This window comes from Ambystoma mexicanum, chromosome 1p, assembly GCF_040938575.1.
Source record: "Ambystoma mexicanum isolate Mex_15411 chromosome 1p, UKY_AmexF1_1, whole genome shotgun sequence".
Lineage (NCBI taxonomy): Eukaryota > Metazoa > Chordata > Amphibia > Caudata > Ambystomatidae > Ambystoma > Ambystoma mexicanum.
Window position 1 is genome coordinate 1476135956 of NC_090921.1, and position 20785 is coordinate 1476156740.

Consider the following 20785-nt stretch of genomic DNA (forward strand, 5'->3'; position numbering starts at 1 on the left):
ACTTTGGTTGTCCTGGCTCATTGACTTTGATGTGGTTTGTCCCTCATAGATGGTAACTTGTTTTTAGACAGTTTCTACTGGGAAAGGCTTGTCTAGATTTCACTGGAAGATTTAGTTGTCCTCACATATACTGTTTGTTTTTATACTGAGAACCCGTTTAACCTTTTTTCCTTCCTTAATATAAATGCCATTACTGTCCTTGTGATTGTAGTCACACCAGGGTGTAGCAATTGTGTAAGAAGCATATCCAAAGATTATCCACTAACTTGCTCTGATTCTGAAAAGTAATTTTAAAGTATATTTACATTGTTAAATGAATTGCCTTTCTAAAGAACGCCTATTCACAAATTGATGTTAGTTAAATATTTATAAGTGAAACCTTGAGTGTAGTGTTACTTGGCTACTTGTATTTACATATTTCTTTTGTACAGCTCACAGTTATCCCTCTTGGGATAGGCCTGGCTGCTCAGTCACACTGCCAACCTGTGTAGTTCAGCCCTGTAACAAAAGGTGGGCTTACCTAATACCAAGCAGATAAGTGTTGTGTAGCCACACAGTGGGGCTACACCAATTCTTACCTAACAAGTAAGCATGGAAATGTATTGATTGTGAGTGTGCTGGGTTCCTGCTTTTGACTGGGATGGCAAAGGATTTTCACCCGGGGGGTGCATGCTATGTTTAGGCCTCTGGCTGCCACATTGGCCCAACATAATCTCAAGCTTTACCCTTGCCACAGTGGGGGATCATTCAGCATAAGTGCAACTAAGCCAAAGCGGAATGACAATCTGTATTGGTCCGCATATCATCCTACAAACTCTGATGTTCTGAAGTAATCAGTAAGTCATCCCCAAATCATCAAGAACAAACATGCAATCTCTTGAAATGATCAGCAGGTCATCCTAAAAGCATCAGGACCAAAGAGTTTTCTAAAATGGGGATGAGGTTAGCATATTCATTAAGTCATCCTAAGCTCATCACCCACCATTCTGAAATATTTGCTGATGACTTTAACAGCGTGATGACATCTGATGAGGTGGGAATGACTTCTAGTGTAGTTCGATGATCATCAGATGACCCCAGGATGGTCTCTAAAGTCATCCTTTTAGACCAGGGTGAAGCAAACTGTTATTTTTGCGGATGTTTCACAATTATTTTTATTGTGTATATATTTGGCAATATTGTCCGAACTAGTAATTATTCTTTTATTCATTTAAGGATTATTTTGAGTGTCAGAAGAAATGGAACCCGTTTGGACTAGTGATGTCATGTCGGGGCAAGGATTGGGTTAGGTGCGGGCAGGGTATTTTGTGTTTACTGCAGGATTAGTGCGATGCGGCCTATTTACTTGTGTGGTCCTGAGGCAGTGAGAGTAAGCAACTTGACATGTCTTCAAAGCAGTTTCAACTGTTTCTCCTTGAACAACAGGGCCAGGGATATGATATGGCATTTATAACGCACCTTTACACAAGTGTTTCAAGGGATGTCATGCTGGCCCCTGTGGAGACTCTGTAAAGTATTTGCAAGGGGTGACAAAGAACAGGGAAAAAAATCCAGATTGAGTACTGTGATCCTCTAAACAAACCACTGTCTCCTCCCTTCTGGGTTCGAGCTTGGTGAGGTGTTAGCCTGCATCTTTCAAAATTATCAAGTGCTGCCTGCTTCAAAATGTCATTTGTATAGCATCTTTCACAACACGCTGTAGTTTGAATGCCCGCGGGGGGTGGAATTGAAGTCCAAAGTCTGGGAAATTCAAGGAGGTACTGGTATGCATGTGTGCATAATAGCCAATGTGGAGATATTAAGCGGTGGACATGTCCCTGCTAGTCACCTATGTCTAATTGGCATGTTGTTGGTGGAGAGAGGTAGTCTAATTGGCATGTTGTTGGTGGAGAGAGGTAGTCTAATTGGCATGTTGTTGGTGGAGAGAGGTAGTCCGATTGGCATGTTGTTGGTGGAGAGAGGTAGTCTAATTGGCATGCTGTTGGTGGGGAGAGGTAGTCTACAGAGGAAGTTTGGAGGGAGGGATGTGAGAGGATAGTCAATATGTGCAGGGTTCGAAATTGAGGGAATGTGGGAGCTATTTACCTCCTCCCGTAGCCTGCTTAGCTTGACACCAAAAGCAACAAGGTGCTACTTTTGACTCCTCACGCCAACTGATGCCGAACATACACACCTATGTGAATTTAACTCTGCATTGGGACAATTTTTAAATCCACATTAGTGCACATCTACACACCACTATAAAGCATAAGGGGTCATAAATAATGGACAGAATGTTATTTTTCAATCTGATGTCGAAGTTCTACTTGGTGAACGCTATGCACTAGCTCCTGGTTCCCCAGTGGCAACTCCTTGTCACTGGTGAATGCGGGCTACCCAGCAGCTGCTTTTAGCACCTGCTTATGCAATCTTAATTTTGAGCCCTGATTGGGTGTAGCTACAGTTCTCATTTATTTTTGTCGTGAAAGATAGCTGCATTGTTATCCTGGGGTCATATGATGATTGTTATGTTATTGTGTTGTGCAATGTGTCATTTGAGGGGGGGGTGGGGAGAGTGGCGGGGAGGGGGGCGGGCGGGGTGTGTGTGTGTGTGTGAGAGAGATGCGGCCGTGCCTTTGGCTAAAGGGATGGAATGTGACATGCATAAATAGATTGACTCTAATATAATGAATGTCTACTACCGTGCATTCCCTATATTCTAAATCATATAGGGTTAACTTAGTTTAGTGGCTACCTTCTATATTAAGCCAGCTATGATAGTTCACCTAGGAGCCTAACAGTGTACACCCTGAGCCTTGATTGGATGGGGTGAGCAGGCCTAAACTGTTTGGTGCTGGAATAGGGGAAATCGGGAGATCCTATAGCAGAATGTTGCAAAGGCAACTCGGCAGGTTAGGTGACTGTTGCAGAGATGGTATATGTTTATACCTTCTTTTTAATCTTATGGCTGTTTTTCTTTTTCTGCTGCAAAATGTGTTGTCAAATGTATTTGGACATGGGGATGGGTACGGCTCCCCAGCTTCACTAGGCGTGGTGACACTTTTCCCCCATAGTGAAAATCAAAAGCTAGCCACGTGAATATATCTTAAAGTTAAATGTACTTTATTTGACCTTTCCTTTAGAAGAAAGTGTACAAGGCAAAAGAATATCAGCCTTTTAAACAAAATTAATCAACACCATAAAAATAATCGGAGCGAGGAGATTTTCCAGTAACTACACTGGCAATGTATAAATTGTGCCCCTCTTTCAAACCCAACAATCTATAGGTAAATAGTCCATAGAAAACAAAATCCCAATATGAGACATGAGCTTTGATGACACTTTCATGTGGTCTTGTGAACATGACAATTTGGGAAAAGTCCTAGTAGCAAACACTTGAGCAGGCCTGATGGTCTTCAAAATTCCCAATGGGGGTTACATCCGTCCTCTGAAAAAGTGGACGAATGCTAGTCACTCATGCAGATTAGTGTTTTGGGATATGTGTCGGTACAACTTCTTCTGTTGGCGACCAAGATGGGTTTGATTTGGCCTCTCAGCCGTGTCGCATCCTATGTGGCATTCGTTGGAGGAACCAATCCCCTACCTCCTTGGTTACTAATATGAATAGATAATCTGCCACTCAAGAATTGCGCCACACTTGTTGGTTCAATATTTTCAAAAGAACATTTCTTTTTATTCCTTATTTGCCCTTTGAATTCTTGTTAACACGTGTTTCGGCTACTCAAGAGCCTTTCTCAAAACAAAACAGGGCTTTATTAGGTACATATCTTATTCCGTTAATTCCATAAGTCCCGGGTAAATCCCTGCAGCTTTGTAACAATCCGTCTCCTCGCGTCGGCCTTCTGCTCTTGAGTAGCCGAAACACGTGTTAACAAGAATTCAAAGGGCAAATAAGGAATAAAAAGAAATGTTCTTTTGAAAATATTGAACCAACAAGTGTGGCGCAATTCTTGAGTGGCAGATTATCTATTCATATTAGTCACTCATGCGCTTAGAAACTGAACACTGGTATTAAGCGTGTTATAAAAAAAAAAAAAATACAATGTATCCTCTACTTATTCTCTGAACAGCAGCACATGGCCACAACCAGGGAAAATAACCTCCCCAGTCTTCAGGATTGCAACTTATCTTGCACATCTGGGGCAAATATTCATGACTCGCAAGACCTCATCATTTCCCCTTCTCGCCCCTATGTGTGCCTTACTTTTCTTTTATGAAGATGACTTTAGAAGTACACAAACCATAGTAAGGTACTTATAAATCTATACATCATTATAGAAATATATTCTGAAAAAAGTGTACAGCGTGGCATTAGTCCCCCATCTTGAATGTGCGACTACAGATGCCAGGATGCAGATGGCAAAAAATGCCCTGTGGGTTTTGAAAATGTACTTTAAAGAATGAAAGGCTCATAGCAAGAGGTATTTTGAAAAGATTACCGGTTTGTGTTTCAATGTTTGACAAATTGAGACTTCATATATGATGTGATGAAAATATTACATTCTACCAAAAATAAACACATTTTGTTGTGTTAAATATGAACATCTGAAAATAATGTTGTTGCTTTATAACTGTTTTGTGTGATACATTTTAGTTGGCCTGGAGAAGGGCATAGATTTGAGCAGCGACGGGCGCTTTGTATGTTCTTTTTAGGATACAAATGCCCCTTTGCTTTTCTTAACACAGTAACGTAACAAACATATTTTCCAAAGCTATGGTCTCTTAATTTAGCTGATTACTTATAAATCACTCTTACTTTAAAAGCTGCACTGAAAGTAAAAAAGTCAGTCAGTATTCATGCAGCCTGCAGCATCTGCTGAGAGCGGTATTTGTCTCTAGAGTGGCGCAGTGGTTTGGGAGGTGACTGTGGCCTCAATCGGACAAACAGAAAGGTGAGCCTCGTACTTGGAAGTAGCACCGACCCTCTTGAAAACAATTTTACTTGGTATAGTCAAGGCAGTGATGCCTGCGGGGGCCCTTTTCCCAGCGGTGCCCTGAGAAACCGCACTGTCCGTTCTTCGGGTCGGTCCTTATGTCATGCAAAGTGGGTTTTGAGAACTCTGAGAGCTGGATGTATGGGTCTGAAGCCTACTAGCAAGGCAGTGAATACCTCCCAACCTTTAAGGTTCCCTGGGCGGGTGAAAATGTACTATTTTGTTTTGGGCGGGTGCGAGCCTGGTGAATCATACGAGTGACGCCCCTCCCCCGCCCCCCCAAATGCGTAGGAGTGCGAGGATGGAGGCGGGTAGGGGCAGTGTCAGCCCAGGGTTTCAGCATTTCCAAATGGGCAGCAGATTGGTTCTGTGTCTCAGGATTTTGGGACTTGTGGGACAGTAGAGTGAAGTGGGTGACGATTTAGTGTTTGTAATAGGTGGGAGCTACTTGGATCATGGTTCTAGCCTAGGAGAGCCTTGTTAGCTTAAAACAAACAGCTACCATGAGCTCCCCAGGCCAGCTGGTGTGTCACAAATATACATATGAAACATTAAGTTTATGCATTTCAGACTGTTAATAAAGAAGAATTGGGACACATCGAGTACATATTTAAACATAATGCATCATACAAAAATTTGGTAACAGTTGAGGTTTGCATCTCCTGTAGAAGTTACATTTTCGGTGCGGTTTGTACTCGCTCCTGGTTCCCCAGCTGTAATTCCTGCCTTTTTTTTCCTGGTGATGCCTGACGCACAAGAGCTGGTTTTTGCTCTTGCTCATTGACTATTTCAAACCATGCTTACAGTATTGGTCTGAAGGCTCGTTGTGGGCTTGCTACTCTCTGAATTGGAGGCTGGTTTTCTCTCTTCCAGCAAGCTCTGTACTTTCCATAGACTTCATTGTTCTTAGCTCCTGGGAAAAAATGCACCCTCTGTAGTTTTTCCGTTGATTTAATTGGGATAACTGGCGCCTCGAGTACCGATTGAGTTCAGGATATATAATTAAGCGATTGCGGTATGATGCGTGTATTTTCTAATTCGAGAGTCTGACAGCACCTCCTGGCCACTTCAAAACCCTGTAGGATAGGAGGAAAAAGGAGAGGACCCTGATGAGAGAAATCAGGTAAGTAGGAGAGACAAGGAAACAGGGTCTATAGGCAGCAACATGAGAAGGGACTAGATCAGCAAAATCTTACTTCTGCAGACACTGTCAGCCGATGGGCACTCCTTGTTCCCTATTGGGAGCTCCCTGTTTCCTATCTCATTCCCTGATTGAGCAGTTTAATTTGGTGCCCTAGGAAGCTTAAATTCCTGAGAGTGCTCTATGACTCTTGCTAACTTTTGCTGCTTTGAGCTCCTAAAGAGCAAGAGGCACTGCTAGATGCACACTCTTTCAGTTTAATATGGAAGCTCCTTCTCTCTGGACACCCTCCTTGGGGCGCCGCCCCTCACTTTCTAGTGAGGCAAAAAACCTTGGTGTCATTTTTTAACTCTGCTCTCTCCTTCTCCCCTCACATTACTGACCTTGCCAAGAAGGCCCACTTTCAGCGTCACCTCCTCAGATGTATTCTCCCTTTCCTTACTTTCCCCAGAAACTCAATGTCTCCAGAGATCTGGTTCTCTCTAGGCTGCAATAGCCTCTTCCTCAATATACCTCTCTCTCCACTCTTTGCCCCCTTCAACTTATCCAGAATAGGACTGCAAGACTAATCCTTGGTCTCCAGCCCAGAGACTGCATCTCTCCAGCCCTTAAATCTCTCCACTGGATGCAAGGATCAAATTCAAGACCCTCCTCCTCATCATCCACAAGGCCTTCTGGGGCCTGGGACCCTGCTATATCCAACTCTCACTCCTTAAATACCTCCCTGCTAGAGCCCTTCGGTCCTCTGGCTTCAACTCTCTGCAGATCAGATGTTTTTCCAAGCAGAGGGTGAGGGCTAGATCGCTCTCTTCGGCAGGTGCTTCCCTCTGGAATGGCCTCTCCAACTGGAGCCAGACCTCCTTAAGTCCCAGAAGCTTCTCGAGACTCTGCTCTTCTCTAACCTCTTTCCCCCTCCCTTGCTAAATGCCCCTTCCTACCGCTCTGACTAATGGCCCAGTGCACTGATTAGTCACACAGTGCACAAGGCCCTCTCTGACCAGTCTTCATCAGCACCCCCACCTAACCAGCACTTGCCTGGCATACGGGCCAGGCTCATCCACTATCCTCTTTCCCTGTCCAATCTGTTGGATGGGCATCCGCTCCCCCACACCTCCCTGAGTGCTAACCATCCCCCCTTTCTCGCACTTAGACAGGGGCCCCTCCCTTCCCTTCTACCCAAGCACTTTTCTGGAACATCCACCTGAGCACTAGCCTTGCCCATGGGCTGGGCCCATCCCGACCACTCCTCTCATCTTCCTACACTTGCACGATCTGAATGTCACAAGGCCTAGTAGTACTGTTACTGCTGTTTTATATCCCCTGTTCCTCCAACCCTCTTTCCGTGTGACGCCTAGAAACACATTTTGTTGTACAGTTCACATTACAAATGCTCAATTTAAATTCACAGTGGTGGAAGGGGATCCCACAAGGGCCGGGGTCAGGGAGCAGTTTTGAGGCGGGGGGACGGAGTTCTGAGGAGGCTGAGTTCAGAGGGGGCTGGCAGTTGAACTCTGTTCATTGTTTAATTTCACGTTAGTAGTGTGCGTGTTGCAGACTGCTAATATTAGTAGATGCTTCAGTGATGGGAGTGACAAACCTACCAAGAGCCAGTTCTTTCAGTGGCTCTCTGTGTCCTGCACATACGCCTCCCTGGCACGTAGTATAGCTTGATATGCACTACAAACCAAATAGTTCCTTGACGCTTCAGCGATAACTGCTCATTTTAACCAATGTAGCTCAATTAGTTTGGACAGATGAGTGGCAGCGCTGCCTTGATTAGAACCCGTGACTTCCAAATCCTAGGGTTGTGTTCAGGAGACGCTCAGCCAATTGATGTGTTTTGTCAGCACTGTGCTTTTCTTGCCATTGTTTATTAGGGTGGCAAGTTTGAGCGGTACTCGCTATGTGTGGCTCACTGCGCACACAGCTGGTCAGTTCACACCTGCAGTTCATGATACTAGGAGCCAAAGGATCCTCTGGTGTCCACTAGAGGGAGCCTGGTTTTAAAGTAATACATTTAAAAAAATAAAAAAAAAGAAAAGATGGTTTTCTTCAAGCCTGGTCCCACAGGGTTAATGACCAAGTCCCTAACCACCAGGCAAGGTAGAACTTGGTATTTCCATGTGGCCAAATTCCTACTTGCCCTATGTTTAATTACGCAATGAATTGCAGATGAAGTAGAAATGTGCCCACAATAAAACACCAAGCCCTCTCTGGCCTAGTGGTTAATTGCTGGGTTGTTAACCACGCAAGACCAAGGATCAAAACCCATGTCGCTCTCCTAAAAATATTTTTTTCAAATTATAATAATTACATGTATGCGTGCAATCGGCGCTGGATCTGCATGATATTTTATGAGAACCGGTGCCTAGCCATGGGTGTCGCTTGCAATAAGGCCGTGTGACGTGAGCTCTACCAATATTTATCAGACCAGAGGGTTGGAGTGAGTTGGTCCTGTCCGAGTGATGAAAAGCACTTAAGCAATTCACATTGCCAGGTCCTGCTGTGTAGAGGTCCAGAGCCCCATCAGTGGGTCTGGAGCTGCCTTGCAGCCTTATTATCTTTATCACACACAGTTGCCAGTTGTGGTGCTCTAAATGAATGCATTAATCATGCATATACATTGCATCCATAAGATAAGCCCACACTATGACAGACCGATGAGTGAACAGTAAAGCAACTTCTTTTAGAAAACCAACACAAAACAGGACTACTTCTGCTATGTTCTCATTTCTATATTCCCCTTTATTTTAATGTGTTACACTCGCCTGTAATCTGAGCATTGTGCACATTATTTGTCATCTATATAAATAAAAATGTAAATCTCCGAAAGCTCTTCACCGGTTGCTTTGAAATTTTGACACAATGTTGCATTCGAATAGCCACGTGTTTTTATATACCTACTATACATAGATGTTGCACCTGTTAAAGGTAAAAACATGCTTTTTCTGAAAAACAGCGTCATCTGTTGGATGTAAAAGCAACACACGCTGGCTTAAATAGGTGTCGAGGAAGCAGCAGAGCAACGTGACGTAAAAGCAACACAGGCTGGCTCAAATACGTGCCGAGGAAGCAGCAGAGTGACGTACCGCCAGACTTTAGGATGCACGGTTGCGAGCACCGTGATCGCGTTCTGCAGCTTCAGATCTGCTTTGAACGCTACAGGCTGAGAGTGGCTGAGCAGATCAGTGTCAAACACGACTCCGTGCTCAGCAATCACGCGATTACAATCACCTTACATTCCGGTACAACCCAGCTGATTGATTATAGTTTGAGCCGGCATGTTCTCATCGGCACCATGATTGAAGTGTGTCCTTATTGGAAGGCTTTGAAATTTGATGGAGAAACTAAAGGAATGTGCTGCCCCGCCGGGAAAATTAAACTGCCTCAACTTGGAGAACCGCCAGAGCCATTAAAAACTACCCACAAGCATTGTGAAATTAAACATATTACAAACGTGCCCTTTCTCTTTTCTTCATTTTCCATTTAACCAGACTGAGCCACAGCAACGTATGGCCGGGGACATCTAGTTTATCTAAAGGTTTTAAATGATTGTTTGCTTTCGGCTACCTGGAATTATCAGGAATAGATATCCCACTTCAGTTTATAAAAGAGACATCTAGGTCACTCCTAATAATACACATAATACAAATTCAAGCCCAGTAATATACTTTGGCACCCTACTGGCATGTCAATCTTAAAAAAACTGTGCCATTGAAAAATGTTTTTGTAAATCAAGCTCAAAATGTGCACTCCATCATCCAGTGCAATGTGATGCAGAACGCATTTTTATAATTCTGCTCGCCTGAATTGTATTAAAGTGTGACACAATAGAATAACTTCTAGCGCACGTCGGCAATGCCATTGTTTCTAAATGCTTCATCAACCAAACAGTAACCATTTAATCTCCCTCAGAAGAATGACCATCTGAGTTAGCCCTACTAGGAATCATTGTGTGACTTGCAAGTGTTTGGGTCAGGTGCTTAGCCCAGTGAGCTATTGCGTGTCCTCGTCATTTTAAACACTGGGCCTCATTACAAGTTTCCCGGTCCAGAAACAAGGGTGCCATTAAGCTCACCGGCACCCTTGTTTCCAGAACGGTAAACTAGGAGTCTGCCTGCCGGGGCCGCTGTGCCCGACAGGTCTGAACCTGCGGTGCACATCGGCCATTGCAGGCTGACAGTTCACGGAAGCGCTGGCACTGTTAGCAACTGTGCCAGCGCTTCCGAGTACCTGCTCCCATAGAGTCCTATGGGATTGGGGACTTGCATTTTACCCGCCTGACTTCCCGGGCCTCTGGACTTGTAATCTCCCCGGTGGCACCAGGAAGTCAGGCGCTGGTACGAGTTTGGCGGCAAACCACTGGTAGCACTGGCAGGGTTATCGCCGGACTCGCAATGAGGCCCACAGTGTGAAATACCAGCTATCTGCGTTTAATGCGGATTAAGCGCTTTATCCGCATTGCAAGACTGGCAAATAAAGCATCTTATATTAAACCCACTTTTACTGAAAAACAACTATACAGAAGTGCTAAAGTGGGCAAAGACGAAGAACGCTGGCTTTATTTGTTAGAATTTTTCTTTTAGTTGCTTCCAGTTCACACGGAACGGGTCAGAGGATGCAATGGATGTAGACCTTAAAAGTCCATGTAATACTGTATTACATCTGGATACATACACATGGTATTGTATACTAATATTAGCAGTATAATAAAGTGATTTACTTGCAAAAGGTCTTTTGAATCTCAGCTGTGTCAGACTGTCCATTGCTGATATGATTATCAATCTTGTGCCCACCGTATCACAAGTGCGTCTCCCAAAGATTGTAAACCTTTCCCTTTCTGCATCAGGTCCGTCGCGTCAAAACATACCGGCGCCAAGCGGTCCCTACACAGTAGTGGCTGCGGAAACCAGGGCGCGCTGAAATGGGACCTGTGGCCAAACGGCCACGCCATAACACGTTGCACCGAAATATCCTGCTCCGCTCGTCAGGGAGCCTTTCAAGTGTGCCACAGAAACTGAGAGTAAACCCCTGTGTCTGATGCAGGCTGTGATCGAGATCCAGGGTGACCTATGATCAGTGATGTAAGTGGGCAGGAGCGTTTGGTAGGAGTGCTCCTCTACTTGAATTTTTTTATGTTCCCATACTTTTATTTTAAAAAGATATTGTTCCGAAATGGTTTCGTTTTAAAATAAGTGTAGGAAGAAGTGGAAACTTGCACTGCACTGAACATTCCCTTAAACAGCAGGCGCATGTGTTCACTGCTTTCGATGGCGTGCGGGAGGAGGCTGGTGATTGGGTTTGTGGGGAGTTCGGACAGGCCAGCAGGAAACATAGTTCAGCTACTTTACATACATTTAACCACTGCCTATGATGCCAGATCTCGGACCTGGCAAGAGCCGGCCCAATGACCAGCGCTGAAGCTCAAGGATATCATGGATGCTGCCAGCTGGTCACCCTCTCCTGAGAGTTAATGTACAGACTCTCACACTCTCCAAGCCAGTGACAGCCTGGCATAGGCAGCACGTTCAGAGGCCTGACCCCTGGCTAATATGAAACGTTAGGCTGGAGAGAGGCTGGTGTTTACATTTGTAACACATGAGAGATGGGGCACAGAACACTGTATGCTAACAGAACAAAGATCAGTTTAAAAGATGGGAATGGGGAGCTTCTTTGAGGGATGAGTGAACAGTGAGGATCTCTGTTTCGGCTGGCGTGCTTAAAGAAATGGGGGTGACGGTAAGGTTCACAAGCCAAGTAGGGTGTCGGTGGCAGTGTCTGGGGGCTTTTGTGCTGTAGCAAATCCGGGGAGGGGCGTGGGGGTATGCACGTGTGTGGCAGTAGTCAAAGGGCCTTATCTTCAACATCGGGCAAATTCAAAATACCTCAGAGAATGCGTTTTTGTATTTCAGTGAATTTAATAAAATAATTCACTTTGTTCACAAACTCTGACTTGCACATTTGTATGGGGGTCTGAGCACCACCTCAAGTGCGCTAGCCGACCCCCCCTGAAAACAGAAGTATTGAGAGCAGACTCCATACACTAATGTATAATTATCATCCTGCACCTACATGAGTGCCAGGAGTACATGTGACAGTGACCGGCCCTTAAATGTAGAAAAGAGGAAAAAACACTCCTGTCCCTGTTCAAAACATTAAATGCGAATTCAGGGGTAACCCTTTCTAGTTGGGTCCTAATAACCACGCATAGAAAAAGTAACTTGCCACCTCGATTTTCCACATAAACGGGGCACACCGTTTCTTGCTTGCCAGTGGCTAATGTACATTCTGCGGCCTGCTAGTGGAGCAGCAGTCCTCATTAGCTGCCAAAAGGCCTCAATCAGCAGTAGATGATAAGAAACACGTAAATTGTCAGAGCAAAGTTAACAGAGGAACATTATAATTCAAAGTCCATTATCATATAAGTCTAGGTCAAATATTTTCATAAATCTCTAAACGAAAGATGAAACAAAATGGTTCAGAAAATATATCCTTACAGTCATGGTAATGATGAAAAGAATATAGGTTACAACATTTAAAAATCCATGTACTTTCAAAGTAACTTTGCATTTCCAATCCAGCATGGGTCCACACGTTTCGCAGGATCGTAAAGGAGAAGCAGGATTGGGCAGTCTATGTTGCTATCCCTAGGTACACTCTGTCATGGGGGTCATTTTGTGACCGGACCCTGCAATTTTTTTTTTTTTATTTGTTTTTGGTTTATGAGAAAACCTTTACAAAGAAAGAATATTAAAAGTTCCAATTTCATACAAAAAGCAGTTGTTTCCTGCGTATTTAAGAGTACAGAAAGCGAAGGAGTAAAGTGACAAAATAAAATAACAAGGCAAAATACAGGCTCAGAAACCAGGTATTTTACTAGACATACTGATCCCCTTGACTGGAGAGTTCAAGAACATGACTAGTCTGTTGATAAGATAGTAAGCTTCTCCAAAATGTTTACTATCTCAGCAGTTAGCATGACTTCTTGGCCAGAGATCAGTCTATACCAAAATGCGTCCTGAACTAGGCTCTCCTCTCTAGTTACAAATCTCCCCAGTGATGATACCCTGATCGCCCATGTGCCTTCACACTCCAGCAGCAGGTGTTTGAGGGATTGTAAATTCGGAGAGGCACAGATCTTGCAAAAGCTTATTGCCTTCTCACCCTGGTTTCTTTGGTCCAGTATTTCACCCGTGTGGGCTATATTCAGTCTGAGTCTGAGGAAGTTGTTTCTGATTCTTTGGTCCGGGAATTTTTCCAGGTAGCGCGGGATGGTGCCGAGCTTTCTGTCCGCTGTCAGGAATAGGTTTGGGGGGGTTCAGCCTTCTGATTCCCTCGATCGTTTTAATCCAGTCCTCCGTTTCTAATATTTTTTTGACTTTCTTAGGATTTTGTGTGAGTTTCTGTTGTTAATTCCAGCCTATGTAAAATGCAGGCAATCTTTTCTTCCAAGCCGAGGAGTTTTTTGATTTTGACTTTTTTAGATGTTGATTTACGTCGAAGAAAAGGGTGGATACATTGGCTGTAATTATGTTACGATAGAGGGACAGTAGCTTCCACTCTGCGCGGCAATTCAGAGAGGTCAGACCCAACTCAAATCTCAGACTAGCGAGATGAGTGCACTATGGGAGATGAAGAGAAGATTTCCACAAAGAGCCCTCAACTTTGCTCCAATCATAGTTCCACAAAAGAGGCTTTGCCTCAAGGCCGTAGAGAAGGACCGGGACAACTTTGCCTATGTAAAACTTCTTGAGCGGAATTATAGAAAATTTGCAGAATCTTCCATTCAGATTTTTCATTTGTGCAATAATTTTTGATTTCTTCCCCAGAATGGAGTGTATCACCTTGTTTAAGGTAGGGTGGGCAAGAATTTCATATCCCAGTTATGTTAACTCGTCCACCCATGGGATTGCTTTGCTGTCCAAAACCCAGTTTCTTGAGGTCACTTTTTTTTTTTTTTTTTTTTTTTGCATGTTTAAAAATGAGGACCTTAGATTTAGATGGATTAATTATGAGACCGTTCAGTTTGGCATACTCGTTAAGTTTGGATAGGAGTTGTTGTAACCCTATCACTGAACCATCCAGTAGCACCAAGTCATCTGCGTAGGCTAACAAATGGAGTTTTCTTCCATTAATTCTCGGGCAGATGCTAGGAATGTCTGAAAGAAACAAATTAAAGAATAATGGTGCACCCAAGCAACCTTGTCGTACTCCCTTCAGGACTTTGATTGTTTCAGATAAATTGCCTGGTTCGTCCAATCTCACTCTGATGGTAATGTTCTTGTGGAGTTCTATAAGCATTGCAAGAAGGGGTGCCGGAATCCCCCAATTATTTAGTTTCTGCCAGAGGAGGGATCTGTCTACAAGGTCGAACGCTTTTGATAAGTCGACCCACGCCCCGTATAGTGGAGAACCTTCTTTCTCATTTGAGCTTTCGCTCAATGGGTTCAGGATTAGTCCATTAAGACTGGTAGAAGGCCTTTCCTGAAACCTGTCTGCTGAGGGGGAAGGATGTGTCTAGAGTCTACCCATAGAGTAAGTTCTTTCAGTATTAGTCTCATAAAGATTTTGCTGTCTATGTCCAAAAGGGCGATGGGTCGATAACATGCTGGGTTTTGCCTGTCACCCCCCTTAAAAAATGGACTAAGTGCACTCTTCCATGATGGTGGGAAGACTTTATTCTTTAGAATTTCTTGAAATAAATGGAAGAGTAATTTTGCCCACAATTTTGGTCGGATTTTTAAGCACCTGATAAGTGAGGCCATTCAGACCTGCTGCCTTAGAGACAGAGGAGGATGTAATAAGGTCCTCAATTTCTTCCTCAGAGAATGTCAGCGACCAGGTTACGTTTGGGTGAGGATGATCTCTGAGTTCAGTTGCTTCAAAGTTTTTGGACAAATATTCCACCCACTTGTGCTCGGGGACTAAATTGCAGAGTGAGCTATTTTGGCCGGTTTCCAGTTGGTTTAATGCCGCCCAAAAGTTCCTGCAATTATTTGTATTGAGGAGGAAAAGCATTCTCTCCCCATCTTCATGACGTTTTTGATGCTTGTGGTTCTTTGACCAATTCCGATACGTTTGTTTAGCCTTTTTGAGCTTTTGTATACAGCTGGGCTGGTCTTCTGTTTTATTTTGTCTTATATAGCGTAATGTTTGGCGCAGTATTCTCTTCTTGTTGAATGGTTCCTCATCGAAATTATGAAGGTGCATCTGCTTCCCTGCAGTCTTTCCTTCACTTGACTGGCAGGTGGACCACACAAATTTCCCAAATTTTTCTGGGTGCATTTCATTTGCCCATATGAGGAACTGCCTCCAGAAGTTTGTTTAATTTCCCCCATTTCTGTATTTAACCACTTTCAATCTACCTTTGTGACTCTCCAATTCCTGTGTGATATATGGGTTGGGGGCTCTCTGAATTTTGGGGAAGAGGAGTTCCAGCCTGGCGTGGTCACTCCCCCCTTCCCAATTCAGAGTAAGACTGGGACAAAGTAGGGTAAGAGATGATGAAATGAAGATGTAGTCTAAGGTTGATTGCAGAGCCCCTTGACGCCAGGTTGGTCCAGCCACTTCCACAGACCTACTTTTTTCATTCATCATGTCCAGGTCCCATGACTGGAAAAAATCCCACCATTGCTTCACTTTCCGTATAGTACTTTGTTTAGTTTGGCCAAACCTCACATTCCCTGAATTAATACGTCAGTATTCAGGTCCCCTGCAATGATGATCTGTGCTCCCTCATATTTGCTCTTAGCCGTTGACAGTAGGAGGTGTAGGGATTCTATGAAGTCTTGGAGTTTTGACCTAGCAGGGTTCCAGTAGACATTAACCAGGATTAGGGTAAGCCGAGAATCCTTCGGTCCTATCTCTGCTTTGCAGGCTTGAATGCCCACCATGTTGTTGCATAGTGGAACGATTTCTTTGACAGTAGAATTTTTGGTTGCTATTAAGAGGCCTCCTGCTGGTCTCCCTTTCAGTTTTTGTGCGGCCTTAAGATTTTGTATTGTGAAGCCTTCTATTTCAATGGGGTTAACCAGCCATGTTTCCTGAAACAGCATGATGTCATTCTGTTGTAAAAGATTTTTTAGCTGCTTTTTCCTCAGGAAACTCGGCCCTCTGGTGTTCCAGGAAATTAATCCGAGACCCCTTTGTCTAAAGCCTGTTCTGCTCCTCGCCTAGTTTCAGAAAGATTTGTGTGACAATTTCTGGGATTTTTGCTAACAGGTTCTCATTTAATTTGGGCCCAGGTGAAACTTTGCTTTGGGGCTCTCTTGTCGCTCTGGTGGTGCCCATAGAGGAGGATGCGTCCTCCACTCCTGTCTGTTTAGGACCTGAGCGATTGCCATACCTTCCTTCCTCCTCTGATTCAAATACCCGAAGACCTTCTTTAGCTAGATCGTGTTTGTTAGTGATGAGGGCCTGTTGCGCCTTTCTGGAAGTGAGGGCTATTTCCACAAAGAATTTATCTTCTCTGATCGGAAATGAAAGGTACTCAATGTCTTCTGAGGCAAAGCGAAACAAATTGTAGTTGTTTTTAATCTCTGAAAGTAGAACTGATCTGCTCAGTGATTTTTTCCTTATTTTGTTTTTCTAATCTCAGCCACACTTTTGGAATGGTAAAATTAGGCTTCACAGTTTCTTCTTTTCTTATGGGGGAGTAGTACTGTTTTCTTTCCAGTTTCTCTCTGTTGTCATCCTGAGGAGGAATTGCAAGATTTATGAATTTCCCTAATCCATTCCAACAATCGACTTCAATAATTGTGGCTCTTGGTGGAGATGCTTCTTGGGCAGCTGTTAAGGGAGCAGCACTAGTGAGAGCGGAGGTGAAGCCTGTTTTCCCCATCGGTTTTAAGAAAATTGGCGCTAATTTTATAGCAACTTGTTTTCCCTCCAATTTACCCACATTTGTTTTTCCCCTATTCAATTTTTGTTTCAAAAATATTGGGGCAATTTTGATGTTTGTATGGGATGATTTTTGATTTTTGTTATTAAGGGCTGCAGATGGAGATGTTATATGGTCCGTTTGCATACCAAAGTTTGAGGTTTGAATTTTGTTAACACTGGGACCTTCCTTGCAATTTGGGCCTGCCTTTTCTTCCCTTTTTTCCCCCGGTGCGCATTTATTGGCTTGTGAAGTAAGCAAATTTGTGGTCTGAGAGGGATTGGAAAGAGGCAGGGCAGCTGTACTGGTTTCCGCTGTCTTTTCACCAGACGGAGTGGTCAGATTTTTCAGAAATGTGTTCTTTCCTGTTTTTTTAGGAACATTATTTCTCTGGTTCTTTGATTTCTTCGTATTTTTGTCATGTAAAGTAAAGGGAGTGGTTTCTTTGGACCTGCCCCCTTTTTTCCTTTTTTGCCACTTTTTGCTTTTGGTTTTCAAAGGTTCTTCTGGGCTCTGGCTCCCACTGCCGGTCAGTTGATCTTGTGTATTATCTCCGTCAGTTTTTTGGGCGCTATCGCCAGTGTCTTCAATGATGTCAATGTCGACATTTGCCAGTCTTCGAAATTCTTCCAGAATAGAGTCTGAAAGCGGGGTGTCGTCAAAGCAATCTTTTTCACCCTCCCCTGTTGGAATCTCATTCTGGTTTTGGGAGTTTTGTATTTCCGAAGGGAGCTTCTTTAAGAGTTCTTGAGTTGTAACATTACTTTTTGCTCCCTCTTTCAGTAGATTATGGATTTGGGCAATGTCTAACCCTTGTTTGATACCCTCAATTTGGGTTTCTTTCAGAATTGGAATCAAAATTGCATTCATGATGTTAGTGGCAACCAGTGCTGATTCATTCTTCGAGATTTCATGTGACGTCTCCAAGAGGAGACCCGCTTGTGTCTGTACCTCCGTTTTAAGAAAGTCAAATACTGAGACCAAGGAATTTAGAACAAAGCTCAAAGCTGCCAAGGGACTTTCTCCTGGTGGAGGGGATCTTTCGGGAAAGATTGCTGTTGGATCTTCCAATTGGTCTTGGTTGATTGGCGAGCTCGCCCTATTGTCTTGATTGGTATTTACGGGCGTTTGATTATTTTCTTCCCTCTCTATTGATGGAGTATTTTCCAAATTCGTATTATCGTGGGAGGGTGGCTGCCAGATGGAATCAATAATGTCAACCAGGTTGTTGGCACTCTTGTTTCTTTTTCTGCAGAAGTGGTCATTAATTCTGCTCTGAATCTTTCGTGTCGTCAGGGTATACTCCAGCCCTCGTTTCCACCCTTTCTGGATATGGAGGTTTGGGAACGACCCCTCAGGGGTTTGCTGACTCTCTGTATTACTGAGAGTGTAGTTCGTAGCACATACCGGCTGAGCTATAGCAGGGTCGAGAGTGGTAGATGCCCCCTGCCCAGCCTCGCTCCCAGATATGACCCATCCTGTCCAGCCATATCTTCCTCAAGAGGTGAACTCCGTAATCTCATTATGGGCCTTAAACAAAGACAGATGCTTATACCAATTAATGGAGTAGCCTTTGAATTTGTTTACCTTTTTGGTGCAGCCCCAGTGCGCCAAACAGTCGCTTAACAGTCCCTGGGCTTTACTCCTACTGGGCTTAATGCCGCAAGGGTGGTAGCCTTCCTCCTTTGAAGTGGCCCGTAGTCACGTGTCCCTCTCGCCCCGCCTCCTCCGACGCCGGCAAGAGCCCAATGATGCTCGCAGTGCCAGGCACACAGAAGTCAGCCTCTGCACAGAAAGAGTTCAACTTGCAGAGCACGTAGCACACCCTGCAATTGTGCCCCAGCCCACTGAAATACCTCCCCATGCACAGAGTGGGAATTGGGCCAGAAAAAGATGGAGCTGCACTCTGGCAAAAAGTGTCTCGACAGAACTCTGTTCCGTGTAGACAAGAGCCACCGCTCCCGCCCACACCACCAACAATTCAGCCCCAGTCTCACCCACTCCACTGACAGTCCGCCCCTCCCTCCTGTATAATGTACAATGTTGAAAAGAGCAGATTCTCTACTCGGATAACAAAGGAGAATCTTCAACAGTACTAGACCTGTAAACGAAATAAAAAACATTGATCCGTGCCCTGCAATGCACTTTGTTTTTATGTAAAGCAGCCAGCATCCTTTTTTGGCAGCCCACATACCCCTCCCATAAACAAACAAAAATAAAACGCTCCTACTGCCCAGCCCTCGTGAAAGCACTGGCCAATCACCCGCTAAAAACAAAACACATTTGGGGAAGAGGGTGGCGGCTCCTCCTCTAAAAAACATCCCTGATGCTCTACTGGCACCCCCTGCCCCCTATCCAAACACTTCATGGCCAACATCATAAAAAAAAAAAAAACTATTTGCCATGCCAAATGACATGCCCCATCCATTTGGGGCAGGAGGGGGAGAGGGCAAGCCCCACCATCCCCCATTTTTCTGAACACACATCCCTGGTGATCTAGTGCCCCCCACCAAGTAAAATCACAATATATTGCACAAAACCTTTATAAAAATGCTGCCCCATCCTTAGGGGCAGGGGGAGGGAGAGTACTGCTTATAAACTAAGCAGACACCAACCCCCCCCCCCCTCAAAGTATCCTTGGTGCTCTAGTTGTGTTGCCGGAGCGATCCACGTCCAGCAATGTTAGTTGGTAGGTGTCGTTGGAGAGATTCTCCCCTTTCCAATGACACCGCCCTCAATCAAAACAGCATAGGAATGCCAGAGATCGAACGAGAAACCTATCTTCACTTCCCGCAGACAAAATGGCTGCGGCAAGTGAAATTACTTTGTGTCACGTCAGCGTGCAATACACATGCTGAAAATCCAGCCCCCAGACTGTGAGGAGGAACCTCCTCCTCACATAGCCCGGGGGTTGAATTTACTGTTTGTGCGATTGCTGCACCGCAGTGATCGTACACAAGTGCTAAAAAGGACGAGCTATCTCGTCCTCTGCACTGAAAACATAGTGCTCTGAGGACGAGATACCTCGAATTTAGCACTTAAAGCGTTAAATCATGTTGAAATTCTGACATTGTTTTTGTAATTATTGATACTTTTTAAACATTATTTTGTTTATTTTATAATTCAAGTCGAATAAATCACTAAAGCAACCTCCTCCCAGACCCATCCGATTGGCCTATGCTTATCGTCTCACTCAGCCCAAATTTCATTTTCTTTTCAAACATGGTTTTTATTATTTTCCATATATCACATTACATAATATATGGAACAATCAACTCCCCCACTTGCCCCCTCACCGGATTGAGAGTGAGAACTCTCCATTAGTCTTCCTTTATTCTGTTGGATATATAACGTGTTCATTATCCTGATCTTATGTGGACACCATTGTAGCATATACTCACTTTGTAGATGCACCAATATTTGCATCCATTCTGTTTTGAATATATCCTGATCTCCCTGTATCGAATATGTTACCCATTCTAGTGAGACAAAGCTCCACACTTTCTGTAGCCAGTCCTGGGTGCTGATTGCTGTTTCCACTGTTGAGCTATCACCAACAGAAGGGTCAAAAATCCCTGTTTCTGAACTTTAGTATACATTTTTGACCCTGGAGCCCACACCCATACCCTTTACCCCAGTAACTCTGTTCCCTGAAACATCTCCTGCATCTGCCTCTTCACCCCGGCCCAATATTCTCAGACCAAATTTAAATGAGCCAAAGCTGGAGGCTCAAGCTTCCCAACCATTGCAGCTGAACAGTGACACACACGCTCACCCAGCTTGCGAGCAGAATGCTCCTACTGGACCTTCCCAAAATCCCTTAAAAACCCT

At 44.2% G+C, this 20785-nt stretch overlaps 1 protein-coding gene across 2 annotated transcripts in view; it reads left to right on the forward strand.

Moving 5' to 3' along the window:
• LOC138455904 (G patch domain-containing protein 4) overlaps window positions 1–20785 on the forward strand; it is a 296404-nt gene that overhangs the window by 9458 nt on the left and 266161 nt on the right. The window contains exon 1 of one of the 2 annotated variants that reach the window (XM_069607141.1): window positions 10925–11159. The exons of the other annotated variant lie outside the window; for it this stretch is intronic. The gene's annotated coding sequence lies outside the window, so the exon portion shown is untranslated. Of the gene's footprint in view, window positions 1–10924; window positions 11160–20785 lie in introns of those variants that run through there. 2 annotated transcript variants of the gene reach the window in all.